At 45.8% G+C, this 21654-nt stretch overlaps 1 protein-coding gene across 1 annotated transcript in view; it reads left to right on the top strand.

Annotated features, from left to right (window-relative positions):
- Positions 1–21654, top strand: part of LOC135520260 (uncharacterized) — a 131847-nt gene that overhangs the window by 93619 nt on the left and 16574 nt on the right. The gene's annotated exons all lie outside the window — the stretch shown is intronic.

The following is a 21654-nucleotide window of genomic DNA, read 5'->3' as shown; positions in this document are numbered from 1 at the left end:
CAGTGTAACGATACAGTGTGGTTAAAGACTTAGAAACTTAGTTGTATTGAAGATCTGGTAACCTATAAGCACAACCAGTTATGTTGTTGAATTATCACATATCTGTTATTTCACCTTTATTTAAACCAGGTAGGCCAGATAGTATATAGTATATTCTAGAATTCCTCCATGATGTCATAGTGATAGTTTAACCAAGTTTCTAGAATATATAGTATATTCTAGAATTCCTCCATGATGTCATAATGATAGTTTAACCAAGTTTCTAGAATATATAGTATATTCTAGAATTCCTCCATTATGTCATAATGATAGTTTAACCAGGTTTCTGGGATATATACTATATTCTAGAATTCGTCCATGATGTCATAATGATAGTTTAACCAGGTTTCTAGGCTATATAGTATATTCTAGAATTCATCCATGATGTCATAATGTTAGTCTAAACAGGTTTCTAGGCTATATTCTAGAATTCATCCATGAGGTCATAATGATAATTTAACCAGGTTTCTAGGCTATATAGTATATTCTAGAATATCCAGTTTAGAACAAGTTCTCATTTACAACTGAGACTTGGCCAAGATAAAGCAAAGCAGTGCGACTCAAACAACAGCACAGTTACACATGGAATAAACAAACGTTCAGTCAATAACATAATAGAAACATCTATATACAGTGTGTGCAAATGAGGTAAGATAAGGGAGTTAAGGCAATAAATAGGCCATGGTGACAAAGTAATTACAATATAGCAATTAAATACTGGAATGGTAGATGTGCAGAAGATGATTGTGCAAGTAGAGATACTGGGGTGCAAAGGAGCAAGATAAATGAATAAATACTGTATGGGGAAGAGGTAGATAGATAGATGGGCTGTTTACAGATGGACTATGTACAGGTGCAGTGATCTGTGAGCTGCTCTGAAAGCTGGTAATTAAAGATAGTGAGGGAGATATGAGTCTCCAGCTTCAGAGATTTTTGCAGTTCGTTACAGTCATTGGCAGCAGAGAACTGGAAGGAAAGACAACCAAAGGAGGAATTGGCCTTGGTGGGTGACCAGTGATATATACCTGCTTGAGAGCGTGCTTCGAATGTGTGCTGCTATGGGGACCAGTGAGCTGAGATAAGGCGGGGCTTTACCTAGCAGAGACTTGTAGATAAACTGGAGCCAGTGGGTTTGGCGATGAGTATGATGCGAGGGCCAGTCAACGAGAGCGTACAGGTGGCAGTGGTGGGTAGTATAGGGGGCTTTGGTGACAAAACGGTTGCACTGTGATAGACTGCATCCAGTTTGTTGTGGAGAGTGTTGGAGGCTATTTTATAGATGACATCACCGAAGTTGAGGATTGGTAGGATGGTCAGTTTTATGAGGGTATGTTTGGCAGCATGAGTGAAGGATGTTTTGTTGCAATATAGGAAGCCAATTCTAGATTGAATTTTGGATTGGAGATGCTTAATGGGAGTCTGCAAGGAGAGTTTACAGTCTAACCAGACACCTAGGTATTTGTAGTTGTCCACGTATTCCAAGTCAGAGCCGTCCAGAGTTGTGATGCTGGACGGGCAAGCAGGTGTGGGCAGTGATCGGTTGGATAGCATTAATTTAGTTTTACTTGCGTTTAAGAGCAGTTGGAGGCCACGGAAGGAGAGTTGTATGGCATTGAATCACGTTTGGGGATTTGTTAACACAGTGTCCAAAGAGGGGCCAGAAGTATACAGAATGGTGTCGTCTGTGTAGAGGTGTACCAGAGAATCACCAGCAGCAAGAGCAAAATCATTGATGTATACAGAGAAGAGAGTCGGCCCGAGGGTTGAACCCTGTGGCACCCCCATAGAGACTGCCAGTGGTCCGGACAACAGGCCCTCCGATTTGACATACTGAACTCTATCAGAGAAGTAGTTGATAAACATTAGTGGACGGGGCGCTCCTTCAACAACAACAGCTCGTCAGACACCTCGGTAGATTTCTCGTCAACATAGCTACAGAAGTGATTGAGTATATTTCAAGCTGAGAGCAGACTTGTTTAGAAAGAGGGTTGACTCGCAAGATGGCGGTCAGTGCAGATAATTTGTTTTGGTAGCTGAAGGAATTATTGGATTTCCTTACGCAATTCTGACCATTGGATTATTTCTACGGACATAAATCCCTGTGTGAATATGGTTTAGTTTATTTACCAAAGTAATTGATTACATTCTGCAAGTTATTCACCTCTAAAACGGAGTTTGCGACTACACTAGATAGCCTGACAAGCTAGCTAGCTCAAAAACTAGCTTTTCGAATGTTCATGGAATCTGCCACCAGAACCTAAAGGAAAGAAATGGAGAGTTTGTCAGATGGACAATTAACCACAAAAGATAGTATGATTTTGAGTACTCCTCTTCAGAATGTAACTGTTGGGGGAAATACTGCAATGGGTGATGAAAATGTGGTGAGCACGGACAACAATGCTCACAATTTGCTCCCTTCCAGTCCCCAGCTCTGGCCTTTACCTTACAATCCCGGCACTCCAGTCAAGCCCCAGGGAAAAAAGATGAGAGGCCAAGAGGGTGTCACTTCTTGAGATGCAAAACAATATTGTAATGCTTTTTACAGCAAAGATAGATGAAAGGGCAAATGGCTTGGTGGTTAGGGAGAATACTATGAAAGTTGAGGCCATTCAAAAAATCTGTTAGCTTTATCTTCGGAGAAGTGAAAACCCTCAAAAGTGAACGTTAAGAAAGTCGAAGTTATCTGCCAGGAAAATGAAAAGAAGGTGGCTGAACTTGAGCAAAAGGTGAATGAGGCAGAGAGATACCAGCGCAGGTGGAACCTGAGGCTCCATGCAATTCCAGAGCTGGCGGATGAGGACATCAAATGCAGTTGTTGACATCTGTGGAGCTATCATTCCCGAATCAAAAGCCAAACTTCAGGAAAATGTAGACATCGTCCATCGTTTGGGAAGACTGAAGAATCAATACAAGAGACCGAGGACAACCATCATCTGGTTCACCAACAGATCTACACAGGATCTTCTCTGGAGGTGAGCGAAGAACAGATCTACACAGGATCTTCTTTGGAGGCGAGCGAAGAATTGTGAATTCCTCATCAAGCTAAAATTGAGGTTCACGGAGGATCTGACCTCAGCAGACAAAGTGACAAGAGAGAAACTGTGGCCGATGGTGGCTGCAGCTCGGAAGGCAGGGAAAACTGCATTTTTTTATTGGTGCAAGAGTGATCATCGATGGGAAAGAAATGCGGCCAAATCAGAAAATTTGAGTGAGAGCCAGAGTCTATCTTGGACAGAACTGTCAGGCCAAAAACTGATTACCAGGTGAAAAGCCTTTTTTTAATAAAAATGTACACAAACACTTGAATGACAAAAGGCTGACCTGAGAACTGGTAAGCTAAACACTAACTCTAGGTGTATAACTGCTTATTGTAAAGTCCACACAATGTCTCCCTCTTGTGGGAGTAAGAATACTTTGGTAACTTCATGGCCAATATTCTTTTTTGAGAGAGGTTAATAATGGGATGGAAATCCTTTTGAGTTACATATCCTTAGGAAGAGATTATATTAGCATAACAAGGTTGTTGGTTGAAGTTTATGTCTTTATCTCTTTGTTCAATTAATGTCATGGGTATTCGTAATTTACTCAAACGTAAGGCTATTTTCCTGTATTGCAAACGGTTTAATGCAGACTTTTACTTTTTACAAGAGACTCATGCTTGTTCTTCCGACCTACCTTTTTGGAAAAATCAATGGGGTAACGATATCTGGTTATCATATGGCAACAACCGCTCTGCAGGTGTAGCAATTTTAAGAGGTGCATTTAAAGGGGATTAAAGGGAAGGTCATCAGTAATAAGACTCACCACTCTGGACGTTGGTTCATTTTAACAGTACATTTCAACAGTGAAATGTTTTTATTAGGGGAATATTTATGCATCCAACAACAAATAAAACAACAGGATATTATTTCAAGAATTTGAAGAAGAAATTAATAGAGTTATAGGTGTATTTCAGGATATCAAAATTATTATTAATTCTGTACCTAATGTGATGATTGACAGATATCCCCCTCCTAACAGACCCAGTTAATCCTGAGTTTAATAATCTATGTCTTGGTCTTGGATTAGTTAGTTAATCCTGAGTTTAATAACCTATGTCTTGGTCTTGGATTAGTTAATTAATCCTGAGTTTAATAATCTATGTCTTGGTCTTGGATTAGTTAGTTAATCCTGAGTTTAATAATCTATGTCTTGGTCTTGGATTAGTTAGTTAATCCTGAGTTTAATAATCTATGTCTTGGTCTTGGATTAGTCGATATTTGGAGATGTAAATATCCTGATAATAAGGAATTTACTTGGAGTAACAAGGACGTGTCCAGACAGTCAAGAATTGACTTCTGGTTGATTTCTAATTCATTAGATAATTCTGTAGTCAAGGTATCAATTCTTACTGATCATAAAGTTATATTCTTATCTTTAAAGATGAATGGATCTGAAGTTAAACCGAATCAGAGTTATTGGAAACTCAATCGTAGACTGTTGGAAGATGATCATTTCAAGATGGATGCCAAAGATATTATACAAGACAATTGGACGACATCACCATTTTTTTGAAAGATCATAATGAAGTCAAGAAAGCTATTGAGTGTATTAATGCCTTCACACATGTATCAGGTTTATCTCTGAATATTAGGAAATGTGAATTATTTGCGTTGAAAAGATATGACTTAAACTCAGTATGTAATATCCCTGTAAAAGATGTGACTTAAACTCAGTATGTAATATCCCTGTAAAAGATATGATCACATATCTTGGTATTACAGTTAGCAAAGATCAGAAAGAAAGGGCCAACTTAAATTTATCTCCTATTGTAGAGGAAATTGGCAAGAGATTTAACTTCTGGTTATTAAGAAATCTGTCTTTATCTGGACGTGAACTTTTATCAAAATCTGAAGGTCCAGATTAGTTTATTACCTCCCTTGCCTTAGATGTTCCTCTGTAACTAACTAAAATGGTTGATGCTAAATGATTTAACTTCATATGAAGGAATAAACCTCATTATTTTCGAAAAGCGGTAATATGTAGCACCCAAGGTGAGGGAGGGCTGAAAGCTCTGGATTTTAAAACCTCTGATATAATATTTAAGATTAAATGGAAACTAAACTATTTAAGAAATAAGGATTGCATTTGGAATATAATCCCTAATTTAATATTCCAACAGATTGGTGGTCTAGAATTATTACTCAAATGCAACTTTGATATGGGTAAAATCCCTATTAATCTAGCTAACTTCCATTAATAACAAGTACTTCTAACTTGGAACCTCATGTACAAACACAATATTCCCCCCATAGGTATACAATCTGGAATAATAAAGACATTTTCCAGAACTGGTTTGACAACAACATTATTTGGGTTAAACAATTATTATTATTATTATTATTTTTAACCTTTATTTAACTAGGCAAGTCAGTTAAGAACAAATTCTTATTGTCAATGATTGTCAGGATTTGGCCAGGGTTGTTCCGGGTTTTGGTCAGTAGATGTCCCCATTGTGCTTTTTGTCCCTATGTTTTTCCCTTGATCCCCATTATTATTTGCACCTGTGTCTCGTTTCCCCTTATTGTATTTAAACCCTTTGTTTCCCTCAGTTCTGGGCTCTGTGTTTGTATGTTAGCACCCTGCCCTAGTGTTCTGTGTGCTCTTGTAGATTCCGGGTGAAGTTCTTGTGGTATTCTGTTTTCTGTTTTTGTTTATTTTTGGTGAGTTTCTTTTGAGGTCTTTTTGTGTTTTTTCCTACCACCTTTTGGATTTGCCATTTTTTGTATTTTAGGATTTTTTCTTTATTAAATACACCGTCTTAAGTACTGCTGTGTCTGCCTCATCTTCTGGGTTCTGCTGTCTATTCGTGGCTCAGTTGGTTAAGTGACTGTTTCTCACTCCGGAGACCCAGGTTCGAAACCGGGTCCTGACAGAAACACAGAGCCAAAAATGAACCCAGAGGCAGCCAGTTCCCAGGACCTTTTTGCCACGCTGTCCCACCACCAGGAGACTGTCCAACGCCACGAAGCCGCCCTGGTTCAGCAAGAGGCCTTAATGGCTAGACATTCTCATCTTCTGTCGGAGATGCTGACTTCCATTAAGCAAATATCTGATCGACTTACCCCGGCAACAGTTTCCGTCCCAGTACCTCAGGTTCACGTACCCATGGCAGTTAACCCCCTGGCTGAACCTCGTCTTCCACCTCCCCAACGGTTCTCAGGTGATCCAAGTGCTTGTAAAGGCTTTCTCACTCAATGTTCTCTCTCCTTTGAGCTGCAACCCTCGTCGTTTCCCACCGACCGGTCTAAGATCGCATATATCATTACCCTGCTGTCGGAAAAAGCCCTGGCCTGGGCTACTGCTGTGTGGGATGCCCATAGTTCCTGCTGTGCCAGCTACTCTGCCTTTGCTGAGGAATTCAAACGAGTGTTTCAAGGCCCAAGCAGTGGTTCTGACTCAGCCAAACAGCTCCTGACTCTCCATCAAGGTTGGCGCAGCGTGACGGACTATGCCATCCAGTTCCGCACGGTGGCAGCAGCGAGTGGCTGGAACAACGAGGCGCTCACGGTGTGCTTTCTGAAAGGCCTTTCCGACACTATCCAAGATGAACTGGCCACTCGGGAACCACCGGACAATCTCGAGTCCCTGATCAAGTTGGCCTCACGCATTGACCAGCGTCTGAGAGAGAGAGAACTCAACCGTAGACCTCGAGCCCCTATCAGTCCCAGCTCCGAGTCCCCACCTTTATCATCGCTGGCTCCACCGGAACCCATGCAGATTGGACGCATCTCCCAGGCTGAGAGAGACCGCCGGATGAGGGAGCGACGCTGTCTATATTGCGGCAAACCAGGCCATTTCCGTTCCACGTGTCCCGGGCTCCAGGGAAACGCTCTGTCCCGTACAGACCGGGGGGAACTGTAACGGGAAACATAACCTCCTCCCATCCGTCCAACTCCCGTCTGCTCATTCCAGTCACCCTCTCCTGGGACAACCACAAGCTTCACCTTCAAGCCTTGGTAGACTCTGGAGCCGCAGGTAACTTCATGGATGGTGTCTGGGCGAAGGAGAATGGCGTTCCCTCTGAACCTCTAAGTGACCCCATGAGGGTTACTACATTGGATGGAAGCCCTTTGGGATCTGGACTTGTCACTCATGTCACTACCTCCTTGCGACTTTCAGTTTCACAACACCAGGAATTGATGAACTTTCATTTGATCTCCTGTTCTGAGTTCCCTCTCGTCCTTGGATACCCCTGGCTTCACAGCCATAACCCTCACATCGACTGGTCTGTGGGCACTATCAAGCAGTGGGGTCCTACGTGCCAAGCTACTTGTATTTTCCAGAATTCCCCGAGTTCTACTCCCGAGTCTTTAGAATCCATCGACCTGACCCGAGTTCCCGAGTGTTACCATGACCTCAAACTGGTGTTTAGCAAACAGAGGGACACCATGCTACCACCCCATAGATCTTACGATTGCCCCATCGACCTGTTTCCGGGCACTTGCCCCCCCAGGGGTCGGATCTTTTCCCTATCTCCACCCGAACGAGCTGCTATGGATACCTACATCAAGGACTCTCTGGAAGCAGGCCTCATGCGTCCATCAACCTCCCCGGCGGGAGCAGGGTTTTTCTTTGTGGCCAAGAAAGATGGTGGATTACGTCCTTGCATCGACTACCGGGGACTCAATAACATAACCGTCCGTAACCGTTACCCGCTACCCCTTATGGCCACAGCCTTCGAGCTGCTCCAGGAAGCAGTTGTTTTCACTAAGCTTGACCTGCGGAACGCATACCATCTTGTGCGGATCAGACCTGGTGACGAGTGGAAGACCGCTTTCAACACGCCTACTGGTCACTATGAATACTTGGTGATGCCCTTCGGCCTGACCAACGCCCCAGCGGTGTTCCAAGCGCTCATAAACGATGTGCTTAGGGATATGCTTAACATATTTGTGTTCGTTTACTTGGATGACATCCTCATCTTTTCGAGCTCCCTTCAAGAACACACTAAGCATGTCAGACAAGTACTCAAACGCCTCCTGGACAGCCATCTGTACGTTAAGCCGGAAAAATGTGAATTCCATTCATCCCGAGTACAATTCCTGGGATTTGTAGTGGAACCCGGTCGAGTCCAAATGGACCCTAGGAAGGTAGGGGCGGTAGCGGATTGGCCCACCCCCAAATCCGTTAAGGATGTTCAGCGTTTCCTGGGCTTCACAAACTTTTACCGCAAGTTCATCAAGAACTTCAGTTTGGTGGCAGCTCCTCTCTCAGCTTTAACCAAAGGTGGCAATGCAAGGTTTGTGTGGGGAAGAGAAGCTGAGACGGCCTTCCAAGGACTCAAGCAGCGCGTCCTCTCTGCTCCCATCCTGATACTACCGACTACGGATGAACCATTTGTGGTGGAGGTAGACGCATCAGAGGTTGGTGTTGGAGCTGTCCTGTCTCAGAGGGGTGAAGACAAGAAGCTTCATCCGTGCGCTTTCTTCTCACATCGGCTTACCCCGACTGAGAGGAACTACGATGTGGGGGATCGTGAACTCCTAGCGGTTAAGATGGCATTGAAGGAATGGAGACACTGGCTCGAGGGGGCTTCTCACCCGTTTCAAGTGCTTACGGACCACAAAAATCTGGAGTATATCCAGCAGGCGAAGCGATTGAACTCTAGACAAGCTAGATGGTCTCTTTTCTTCAATCGATTCCAGTTTATCCTCACCTATCGGCCCGGGTCGAAGAATCTCAAACCGGATGCCCTGTCCCGAGTCTACGCTCCTGCCATTCGAGATGACACGGACATGCCTGTCCTTCCTGCTGCTAAGATTGTGGCTCCGATCTCGTGGCAAGTTGAGGATACCGTGAGACGTGCTCAAGCTAGCGAACCGGACCCTAAAGGAGGCCCTGCCAATCGGTTGTTTGTCCCCAAGGCAGTGAGGACTCAGGTCCTTCTGTGGGGGCACTCCTCTCGCCTCACCTGTCATCCGGGCGTAGGTCGCACCTTGGAGTTCATCCAGCGTAAGTTCTGGTGGCCTACCATAAGAGAAGACGTTGCCACTTTCGTCAATGCCTGCCCCGTGTGCTGCCAGGGCAAATCTTCTCACCTCCGCCCTCAAGGACTCCTTCACCCTTTACCTGTTCCCCACAGACCCTGGTCCCATATCTCATTGGACTTTATTACTGGACTTCCTCCATCCCATGGCAATACTACTATCCTAGTCATAATCGACAGGTTTTCAAAGGCGGCCAGGTTCGTCCCTCTGACTAAGTTACCTTCTGCCAAGGAAACGGCTGAGTTGGTAATTAATCATGTGTTCCGAGTCTTCGGCATTCCTCAAGATGTGGTTTCTGACAGAGGTCCCCAGTTCGCCTCAAGGTTTTGGAAGGCCTTCTGCCAACTCATGGGGGCTTCTGCCAGTCTATCTTCAGGGTACCATCCGGAGTCCAACGGCCAAACAGAGAGGATGAATCAAGAGCTGGAAACCACCCTCCGATGTATGACTCGTGACAACCCGTCCACATGGTCATCCTTTATTGTTTGGGCCGAATACGCGCACAACACCTTGCGCTCCTCCTCCACTGGTATGTCCCCGCACGAGTGTCAGTTTGGCTATGCTCCTCCATTGTTCCCGGACCAGGAGGCAGAAGTCAGTGCCTTCAGCCTTGAGGTTCGTCAGACGCTGTCGGCTTATGTGGAGGAAGACCCGTCTTAATCTGATGCGTTCCTCACAGAGGTATCAACAACAAGCCAACAGACGTCGCCGTCCCGGGCCTACCCTGCGCCCGGCCAGAGAGTCTGGCTTTCCACAAGAGACTTACCTCTACGGGTGGAGTCTCGCAAGCTGTCCCAAAAATACATCGGTCCCTTCAAGGTTGCCAGGAGAGTTAACCCAGTTCCTTATCGCCTACACTTACCCAGATCCCTTAAGATTAATCCCACATTTCATGTGTCATTGTTAAAACCTGTTGTTTTTTCTCCCCTTGTCCCGGCAGACAGACCTCCCCCTCCGCCTCGTGTCATTGGAGGCCAGCCGGCTTATACCGTCCACCGGATACTGGATTCCCGCCGGGTGCAGCGGTCCTGGCAGTATCTGGTGGACTGGGAAGGCTACGGTCCTGAGGAGCGCTCCTGGGTTCCTGCCAAAGACATCCTGGACCCTGACCTCATTCGTCAGTTCAGGGCCCTCCACCCTGAGAGAGCTGGTAGGAACGTCAGGAGCCGTTCCTAGGGGGGGGATTCTGTCAGGATTTGGCCAGGGTTGTTCCGGGTTTTGGTCAGTAGATGTCCCCATTGTGCTTTTTGTCCCTATGTTTTTCCCTTGATCCCCATTATTATTTGCACCTGTGTCTCGTTTCCCCTGATTGTATTTAAACCCTTTGTTTCCCTCAGTTCTGGGCTCTGTGTTTGTATGTTAGCACCCTGCCCTAGTGTTCTGTGTGCTCTTGTAGATTCCGGGTGAAGTTCTTGTGGTATTCTGTTTTCTGTTTTTGTTTATTTTTGGTGAGTTTCTTTTGAGGTCTTTTTGTGTTTTTTCCTACCACCTTTTGGATTTGCCATTTTTTGTATTTTAGGATTTTTTCTTTATTAAATACACCGTCTTAAGTACTGCTGTGTCTGCCTCATCTTCTGGGTTCTGCTGTCTATTCGTGGCTCAGTTGGTTAAGTGACTGTTTCTCACTCCGGAGACCCAGGTTCGAAACCGGGTCCTGACAATGATGGCCTAGGAACTGTGGGTTACCTGCCTGTTCAGGGGCAGAATGACAGATTTGTACCTTGTCAGCTCGGGGGGTTGAGCTTGCAACCTTTCGGTTACTAGTCCAATGCTCTAGCCACTAGGCTACCCTGCCGCCCCATTATTGAATAATGATGGACAACTATATGAATATACAGAATTTATTAGAACACACAATGTTATATTAACTCCTGAGGGGTATCACATTGTTGTTATGGCTGTCCCTAAAGGTGCTATTCTTCTCTTAGGGGAATATAACAATACTCCAACTGTTGAGGATTTTGTAGCCTCAATACAACTAGAAGGAATTGACATTTTAAACTACAAATGTAATAACATGTATATAAGGAAACTATGTCAATATGTACTGGAATGCAGCCCTAGGATAAGTGTACTGGAATGCAGCCCTAGGACAAGTAAACTGGAATGCAGCCCTAGGACAAGTGTCTGGAATGCAGTCCAAGGACAAGTGAGTAGAATGCAGCCCTAGGACAAGTGTACTGGAATGCAGCCCTAGGACAAGTGTACTGGAATGCAGCCCTAGGACAAGTGTACTGGAATGCAGCCCTAGGACAAGTAAACTGGAATGCAGCCCTAGGACAAGTGTACTGGAATGCAGCCCTAGGACAAGTGTACTGGAATGCAGCCCTAGGACAAGTAAACTGGAATGCAGCCCTAGGACAAGTGTCTGGAATGCAGTCCAAGGACAAGTGAGTAGAATGCAGCCCTAGGACAAGTGTACTGGAATGCAGCCCTAGGACAAGTGTACTGGTATGCAGCCCTAGGACAAGTGTACTGGAATGCAGCCCTAGGATAAGTGTACTGGAATGCAGCCCTAGGACAAGTGTACTGGAATGCAGCCCTAGGACAAGTAAACTGGAATGCAGCCCTAGGACAAGTGTCTGGAATGCAGTCCAAGGACAAGTGAGTAGAATGCAGCCCTAGGACAAGTGAGTGGAATGCAGCCCTAGGACAAGTGATGTGGAATGCAGCCCTAGGACAAGTGAACTGGAATGCAGCCCAAGGACAAGTGTACTGGAATGCAGCCCTAGGACAAGTGAACTGGAATGCAACCCTAGGACAAGTGTACTGGAATGCAGACCTAGGACAAGTGTACTGGAATGCAGACCTAGGACAAGTGAACTGGAATGCAGCCCCAGGACAAGTAAACTGAAATGCAGTCCTAGGACAAGTGAGTGGAATGCAGCCCTAGGACAAGTGAAATGGAATGCAGCCCTAGGACAAGTATACTGGAATGCAGCCGTAGGACAAGTGACCTGGAATGCAGCCCTAGGACAAGTGTGCTGGAATGCAGCGCTAGGACAAGTGATGTGGAATGCAGCCCTAGGACAAGTGAACTGGAATGCAGCCCAAGGACAAGTGTACTGGAATGCAGCCCTAGGACAAGTGAACTGGAATGCAACCCTAGGACAAGTGTACTGGAATGCAGACCTAGGACAAGTGTACTGGAATGCAGACCTAGGACAAGTGAACTGGAATGCAGCCCCAGGACAAGTAAACTGAAATGCAGTCCTAGGACAAGTGAGTGGAATGCAGCCCTAGGACAAGTGAAATGGAATGCAGCCCTAGGACAAGTATACTGGAATGCAGCCGTAGGACAAGTGACCTGGAATGCAGCCCTAGGACAAGTGTGCTGGAATGCAGCGCTAGGACAAGTGTACTGGAATGCAGCCCTAGGACAAGTGTCTGGAATGCAGCCCTATGACAAGTGTCTGGAATGCAGTCCTAGGACAAGTGAGTTGAATGCAGCCATAGGACAAGGTAGTGGAATGCAGCCCTAGGACAAGTGTTGTGGAATGCAGCCCTAGGACAAGTGTACTGGAATGCAGCCCTAGGACAAGTGAACTGGAATGCAGCCCTAGGACAAGCGAACTGGAATGCAGCCCTAGGACAAGTGACCTGGAATGCAGCCCTAGGACAAGTTAAATGAAATGCAGCCCTAGAACACGTGAACTGGAATGCAGCCCTTGGACAAGTGAACTGGAACAAGTCTCGTTGTTGTCTGGTAAATATTGTCTATCTAGTAAGGTGAAGGAAATATCATACAAACTCATTCATAGAATCTACCCTGTAAAGACCTTTATTATACACAATTTAAAATAGCTATTGATAACAAATGTGTATTTTGTGATTGTGACCCAGAGACTCTTGACCATTTTCTTGGGGACGGCTCTCATGTCAGAAGATTTTATTTTAAAATAAACAACTATTAATGCTAATCTGATATTATGTTTTATTTGTCCAAATGATATGGACCCTGATTTAACTTTCATTGTTCATTTATTTATCTTTCATGGAAGATTCTTTGTCCATAAAATGAAGTGGACAAACCCCTCTTCACATGATTTAAGATAAAATTTAAATATTATTTTGAAGTGATCAGTAAATGTAAAAACAAAAAAGCAATACGTACCATAAAAGTATTTAACAAATTGAAAATTAATCTTGATATGTAATACCCCTGTTTGTTAGGTTATGTTTTGTTGTGTTCATAATAAGAACTAAGTTACTAAGTCTTGAACCATACTGTATTGTTACACTGGTGAGTAAAAACTCAAGCTTCCTGAACTTTAACTTTTTGTCTGAAAATAAAATTTACATTTTCCTCAACTGCGTCCAGTCAGCAGATGGACGAGATGCCGTTTAGTCCGCCCGTTGTGACTCCTTCAAGAATTCAGCAGAGCAAGTTTGTATGAAAGTCTGGTTATTAAATGGGTACATAGTTCAATAGTAATATCCTCTAAAACAGTCTGGTGATGAACTTTGCTGCCCTGTATCCAGTTGTCCACATTTCAGGGAGAACCTATTCAAGTAAGTAAATAGATTTTGAAAATGTAAAAAAAACAATTATATTATTAGCTAACTACCAACAGTGCAGGCTAACTCAAATGAGCTGCTAAATGAGCTATCTAGACAACTTCAAATACTGTATAGATAGCCAGCTAAGTGAATTAAATATCAACTAATATTAACTTCATATTATCTAGCTATCTTGATGTATTTATCACTGTAAAAAAACAAACTCCAAATGCATTTGTAGCTTGCTAACAGTCATGGAGGAGGGTGAAAGGATAGCAGCCCCAACTGTCAGTGAGAGAGGAGGCTATTCTGGATAGGGCAGGTACTTTTGTGTTGTTCCTGTCCCTAGAAGTGAGGACGGAGATAATAGTAACATAATATTCAGTGTGGTGTAATTTGACTACAATGAAGTGTGTTTCTTATGAGGTTTTCTGTCCTCAGATAAAGAGCGCTGTGAAAGCCTGTCTACATATGAAGAGGTCCCAATGAAAAGCAGTGGTTCTCAGTCCTTGGGACTCAGCACTGCCTCAGCACTGCACAGCTGATTCAAATGATCAACTCATCATCAAGCTTCAAGTAGTATTTATGTATTCATTTGTGATGCTATCCTTGATATGATCCTGTTATTGTCACATGCTACACATGTACATATGTGTGTCCATGCATCTATCAATCCAATGTTGTCATGATTTGTTATCATGGATAGTATACTTTAGTAAACCACAATGACCTGGTGATGTAACAGTCTAATAATTACATTGTCTTCCATATTCCTACAGATACCTTGTAACTGGAGATTCCTTCAAAATGATTGCCTACAGTTACCGTGTAGGGCACTGCAAGGTTGGGTGACCATGGTCATCTGGGACTGCCTCCTGGAGGAATTCAGGTGTGTGAAGGCTACCGTGAAGAATAGTAAGACACTTCATTAGTTCTATAACTACGCTAAATTGTTTGTCCTTGTGGGTCCGTTCATGTTTTTCAGCATAAAGTACTCTGCAGCCACTTAGTGTGATGTGGACACCAGGTGAGGCCACACACAGATTCCTGTTGAACACTGTCGCTTTAACTACTTTATTATCTCAATAACAGTCTCTCTCCTTCACTTCATCCCTCTCTCCCCTTCTCCCTAAATCCTCTAGGTTATATCAGCTGTGTCGGTGAACCTCTCCTGCATCTGAACTGGCTACATAGTGGGCACAGTATGATCTGAGGTGAGAGGTCACTTAGTCAAGTCAACAGGAAGTATTATTAAAGAGATGCTTTACATTGAAATACAGATAGAGATGCAGTAGTCCCAGAGTTAATGATCCAATGTCAGTTTTGCATTTCACCTCCTGATTGATCTGAACTGGCTACATAGTGGGCACAGTATGATCTGAGGTGAGAGGTCACTTAGTCAGGTCAACAGGAAGTATTATTAAAGAGATGCTTTACATTGAAATACAGATAGAGATGCAGTAGTCCCAGAGTTAATGATCCAAGGTCAGTTTTGCATTTCACCTCCTGATTGATGACTAACAATGTCAGAATAAAAAATAAAAACACAAGGCTTAAACATGCTCTCTCTGTCCATTTGTCTCTCGTCTGCAGACATGTTTTGTTGTGAGAGGATGCCAACCCCCAGTCCCATCATCGCCACCTCAACTGCTTTTAAGATGACCTTTGGGCCGACTAGAGACACTATTATGTAATTGTGATGAACTGAGAGAATATTTAGCTGCCTTCCCTGCTCCTATGTGTTTACCTCTGTCAGGATTTGGCCAGGGTTGTTCCGGGTTTTGGTCACTAGATGCCCCCATTGTGCTTTTTGACCTTATGTTTTTTCCCTTGTTCCCCATTATTATTTGCACCTGTGCCTCGTTTTCCCTGATTGTATTTAAACCCTTAGTTTCCCTCAGTTCTGTGCTCTGTGTTTGTATGTTAGCACCCAGCCCTAGTGTTCTGTGTATTCTTGTCGATTCCGGTGGATGCTCTTGTGGAATTCTGTTTTTGTTTTTGAGGATCTCTTAAGGTTTTTTTGTGCTATTCCTACCATCTTTTGGATTTACTATTTTTGTATTGAAGGACTTCTCCTTTTTACTTTATTAAATACACCGTCTTAAGTACTGCTGTGTCTGCCTCATCTTCTGGGTTCTGCTGACTATTCGTGGCTCAGTTGGTTAAGTGACTGTTTCTCACTCCGGAGACCCAGGTTTGTAACCGGGTCCTGACAGAAACACAGAGCCAAAAATGAACCCAGAGGCAGCCAGTTCCCAGGACCTTTTTGCCATGCTGTCCCACCACCAGGAGACTGTCCAACGCCACGAAGCCGCCCTGGTTCAGCAAGAGGCCTTAATGGCTAGACATTCTCATCTTCTGTCGGAGATGCTGACTTCCATTAAGCAAATATCTGATCGTCTTACCCCGGCAACAGTTCCCGTCCCAGTACCTCAGATTCACGTACCCATGGCAGTTAACCCCCTGGCTGAACCTCGTCTTCCACCTCCCCAACGGTTCTCAGGTGATCCAAGCGCTTGTAAAGGGTTTCTCACCCAATGTTCTCTCTCCTTTGAGCTACAACCCTCGTCTGGCATAATATAGTAGAGAAGGCAGATCTAGCTGGTCTGTCATAATATAGTAGAGAAAGCAGATCGAGTTGGTCTGTCATAATATAATTGAGGCAGTAGATCTAGAAGGTCTGTCATATTATATAAAAAACAGAAGATCTAGCTGGTCTGCCATAAAATAATAGAGACAGTTTGTCACGCCTTGGTCTTAGTATTTTGTGTTTTCGTTAATTAGTTGGTCAGGCCATGGTGTGACATGGGTTTATGTTGTTGTATTTCGTAGTGGGGTTTTTTAGTTATTGGGATTGTGGCTGAGTAGGGGTGTTGCATAGGTTTGGCTGCCTGAGGCGGTTCTCAATCAGAGTCAGGTGATTCTCGTTGTCTCTGATTGGTAACCGTATTTAGGTAGCCTGGGTTTCACTTTGTATTTCGTGGGTGACTGTCCCTGTCTCTGTGTAGGTTGCACCAGTCAGTTGCGGTCACTTTTGGATCTTCGTTTTTTCTTGTATCGGAAGAGAAAAGAACGAGCGCCATTCTCCTTGCGGAGATGGTGCTAAATACATCATCACGGTCGATCCCTGGGATTGGGCTGGCTAACACGATTCATTTTGCTTGGAAGGAAAAGGAGTTGGAGCCGTTAGGACGAAAATCTTTTGGAAGAATTATATTGATGGGGATTCTAAAGCTGACGGTGAAGGACGTGTTTTGTTTCCAAGGCAACTCGTTGGAGGAAGCATACGACATCGCGCTATATACTGAAGAAAAGCATGATGATATCCTTAGAAGGGCAAGAGCAGTGGGAGGTGAGAGGCCGATGTGCCACTATGAAATATCAAGTCTGGCGAAGAATAACTTTAGGGTTGTGACTGTTAACATGTACAACCCTTACGTTAAGGATGAAGAGGTGAGGGCTTTTCTGGGGAGATACATGGATAACGTTTCCTCAGCTAGGCACCTCAAAGACTCCCTTGGGTTTTGGAATGGGAGGAGAGGTTTCCAGGCCCTCCTCAGGGAGGACCCAAAGGGACATGGTGGATACCTTCATCCTCCTGCTATGTTCTCCCTTGGGGCTGACAGGGGGACTTTGTTTTATGCACGTCAGCCCCCATTTTGCAGGCGCTGTATGGCCTATGGACACATTTTTGCCTCGTGCAGCATGAGAAAATGCAGATTTTGTGGATCTGAGGATCACGAGGCGAGGGATTGTGACAAGCCTAAGACATGCCATGGGTGTGGCTCGTCAGCACACCTGTGGAGGGAGTGCCCGGCCCGTCAGAGGTCATATGCGTCTGCGGCTGGGGGGGGGGGGCAGGAGCGGGGGATGGGGGAAGAAGAGGAGGGGAAGGAAACATGCCTCATGACAAGACTACAAGTCCAGAGGGGAAGGCTACAAGGAAGGAAGAGGAGCAAGAAGCGGTGGATGGAAGAGAGAAGGAAACGGAAGGCATGGGAGTAGGAGAACCAGGAAAAGCGGTGGAAGAAGGCAACCGAGTGGAGGAGAATGAGAGAGAAGAAAGTGAGGGAGGAATGTTAGAGAAGAAGACGGTGGAAGAGCAAGTGGACTGGGGGAAAGTGACATGGTGGAAGAGATGAGGGGTATGGTGGAGGAGCTGGCGGGGGAGGGGGTGGAATCTCTCCACTGCCGCCATCACCAAAGAAGAGAATGAAGAGGAGGGTGCGATTGGCCGACAGTGAGGGGGAGGGGATGGCCAAGAGAGTGATGGGGGTGGGAGAAACCTCTGGGTTGCTGCTGGTTTCCCAAGACTCTCAACTTCATTTGGGTGGTGACACACCTAACAAGACTCAGGACTGGGTACAGGAGGAGGTGGGGAGTTTTTTGTTTGGGGACTCGGCCTCCCCAATTTTCTTCCAAACCAGCTGCAACACTGGGGAGGGGGAGGATTGTGGGGGTAGACCCAGGGTGCAGGGCACCCCGAAGCCAAACACTATTCCTGCATCCTGGGATGGTGTGATGGAGGAAGAGGGGGGGATGTCGGGATTACAGATGGTGTTCTCACCGGTAGATATGGAGCAGGGGAGCATCGGGTGAGTCTCCTGTTTTTTTTTTTTTTTCTGTCCTGATTTAGTATTTGAGTATATTACATGTTTTATTTTATTTTCTTCATGGAGTCTAATTTTACTTTTGTTAGTTTAAATGTAAGAGGTTTAAGAGATATTGTTAAGAGGAGGGTGGTTTTTAGTTATTTGGAGGGTGTGGGTTTTGATTTTTGTTTTTTACAGGAGGTTCACCTGAGGGATGGAGGGGATGTTAGTAGATTTAAGAGGGAGTGGGAAAAGGGAGAGTCGGTTTGGGGTGTAGGGGGGGTGCACTCATCTGGGGTAGGGATTTTGTGTGGGCACAGGGAGGTAAAAGTGGAAGATTCTTTTGTTGCAATGCAGGGGAGGGTTATAGGGGTGGATGTCACGATAAGGGAGTGTAAATTTAGATTAGTTGTGGTGTATGGGCCACAGGGGGTGGCAGACAGGAAGGAGATGGTGGACTGTCTGACGCCCCTGTGTGTTACAAATAGGAAATTAGTGATAGGGGGGGATTTTAATACAGATTTAGGAAGAGGGGGGGATAACAGTGCAGGCGCCATTGCTAGGCTAATGGCCTGCCATGGTCTGGTAGATGGTGGTATGCACACTACTCCGAAAATGGACGGTCCTACATGGCGTAACTCCAGGGGGGTTGAGCGGAGGCTCGATTATATTTTTGTACCCAGGTCTTTGGGAAAGTTGTCTGGGCGGCTGTTGCCTGTTTTCTTTTCGGATCACGACGGGGTGCTCCTGCAGGTGGGGTCGTCGGTCTGCCTCTTTGGTAAGGGGTACTGGAAGCTAGATCGGGATGTGCTGGAGGAGCAGGCTTTTGTTGACGGGTTTTATGTTTTCTTTAGGAGGCTTGAGGGTCTCCGGTCCATGTGCGAGGGGGTGTTAGAGTGGTGGGAATTAGTTAAGGTGAGGATTAGGGCTTTTATAATAGGGTATTGCAAGAGGAAAAAAAGGGAGGAGAGGAGGGAGGTGGATCGTATCCAACGGTTAATTGATCTCGAAAACGAGGCAGGCAACCTCGGCGGGTCATTTGACTGGGAGAGATCCTCAACCCTAAAGGTGCAGCTCAGGGAGTTGCAGGAGCAGAAGGCTCGAGTTTTCCTGGAGCGTGCGCATAGCGGCTTTCTAGAACATAATGAGACTTGTTCTGCTATGTTCTTTAAGTCGGTTAGGGCAAGACAGAGTAGGAAGGTAATGCATGGTGTTAGGGAAGAAAATGGTAGTATAGTTAGAGAACCAGAGGATATGGTCAGGGTGACAACTGATCATTTCCAAGGTTTATTTAAGGAAAGGGAAATAGATGTAGAGCAGGGAAATGTGTTTTAGAACACTTGTCCAGGCGGTTGCCGGAGGACATTAGAGAAGTGATGGAGGCCCAGATTTCACTAGAAGAGGTTGAGAGCGCTCTTAGGAGGATGGGAAAAGGGAAGGTGCCTGGGATGGATGGGCTGCCGGCTGAGTTTTATCTCAAGTTTTGGGGTATACTTGGACCAGTGGTCCTCGAAGTCTTGAAGGCCATCCTTGAGACGGGGGTCCCGGGGGATCAATGGCTGTTGGTGTGCTGTCACTTTTATATAAGAAGGGGAAGTAACTGACCTTGGCAACTGGCGGCCGTTGACCATGCTGTGTGTAGATTACAAGCTACTTGCAAAGGTTTTAGCAGACCGGTTGCGCACAGCCCTTCCCTATGTCGTTCATGAGGATCAGACGTGCGGGGTAGAGGGTCGCTCTATTAGATGGAACCTACAGTTAATCAGGGACTCCATCGCTTGGGTTGAAGATAGAGGACTGCCTTTTATGGTAGCAGCGCTAGATCAGGCGAAAGCCTTCGATCGCGTGAATAGATCCTTTTTATTCAGAGTGTTAGGTCGATTAGGATTTGGGGAGAAGTTTATAGGATGGATTCGTACATTATATGTCGGAGCGGGGTGCCGAGTTAGTGTAAATAGTCACTTGGGTGACGTTTTTGACCTCTCGTCTGGGGTCAGGCAGGGGTGCCCACTCTCGGCTCTCCTCTTCGTTCTGTACATGGAGCCTCTGGGGGCTGCCATTAGGGCAGACACAGGGGTGGAAGGTCTGCTGATCTCTGGAAGTGGTGGACTGCGTGTTAAGATGACGCAGTACGCCGACGACACTTCCTTGTTGTTGTGCAAGGACTCGTGCCTGACAAGGTCCCTTGCCATCTTTGGGGATTTCACTCGAGCGTCGGGAGCAGTTCTGAACCATGCAAAGTCTTCCGTCAAGTTTTTCGGAAGATGGCGCGGTAGAACGGATGTGCCTGGGGGGTTATCTCTCTGTGAGGGGGCCCTGAGGATTCTCGGGGTCCATTTTGAGACCTCCGGCTCTGCGACGCTAAACTGGAACATGTGTATTGCAGTGGTACAGAGGAAGCTAGCAATGTGGAAAGCTAGGTATTTGTCTTTTATGGGCAAAGTCCTGGTCCTAAAGGTGGATGTGTTGCCGTCGCTTTTGTATTTGGCATACATCTACCCATTGCCGGTTTGTCTGAGAAGGCCTCTAGTGAAGCTTGTGTTTCAGTTTATGTGGAGTGGCAGGTATGAGTGGGTCGCCAGGGCACGTATGATCTGTCCCATCGGGGAGGGAGGTAGGGGGGTACCACATTTCCCCCTCAAGCTGGACACAATTTTTGTTTCTTTCTTGTTAACGGAGCTTGCTCAGCCAGTGATACACCCATCCGGTTACTTCCTGCGGGTGTTTTTCTCGTATCAGGCGAGAAGCATAATGGTGTGGTCTAACACGGGTCCTCGGGCGGAACAGCTGCCGTGGCACTTTGGTCATGCGGCCAAGTGGCTGCGTGCTCACCCTGAGGTTGAAGTTGCCCGAGTAGGTTTAGATCATAGGCACCTGTACGAGGAGGTCAGAAAGGCAGAGAGTCGGGCGCCTGTAGTAGGTATCTCGGAAGCGGTCTGGGAGGGAGTGCAGGTGCGGGGTCTGGACAACAGGCTCAAGGACCTGAATTGGTTGAGCCTTCATAAGTGTTTGCCGGTACGTTCCATCTTGTACCGGTTTAGTTTAGTGCAATCCCCCACCTGTCCAAGATCCTCTTGTGGCAGGGAGGAGACTGTGCGTCATGTCTTTTGGGACTGTGCCTTTGCCGGAGTAGTATGGGCTAGGGCACGGGTGTTGTTAGGTTTGGTAAAGGGGGATTTTGTATTGACGTGGGCCAGGTTAGAGAGGGGTGTAGGGAGAGTGAGAGGGACGGATAGGGACAGGTTTCTGCTCTGGCTTCTCATGAGTCTCTTTAAACGGGGGCTGTGGGAAGCCAGGCAGAACATGGTGAAGACAGGGAGAGATTGGGGGGTGGAAGGGATAGTGAGGAGAGTGGAAGGAGATTTGAGGGGGAGGATGAAGAGGGAGGAGAGGAAGTGGGGGCAGCATGCTGCTCGGGAGAGGTGGAAGGGGGGTTTAGGGCTGGGAGTCATTTAGATTTGTAAGAGGATAGATTAGGGACGGGGAGATAGGGA

Source organism: Oncorhynchus masou, chromosome 4 (assembly GCF_036934945.1).
Source record: "Oncorhynchus masou masou isolate Uvic2021 chromosome 4, UVic_Omas_1.1, whole genome shotgun sequence".
In the NCBI taxonomy this organism is placed as follows: domain Eukaryota; kingdom Metazoa; phylum Chordata; class Actinopteri; order Salmoniformes; family Salmonidae; genus Oncorhynchus; species Oncorhynchus masou.
This window is presented reverse-complemented; position numbering and strand designations above follow the sequence as displayed.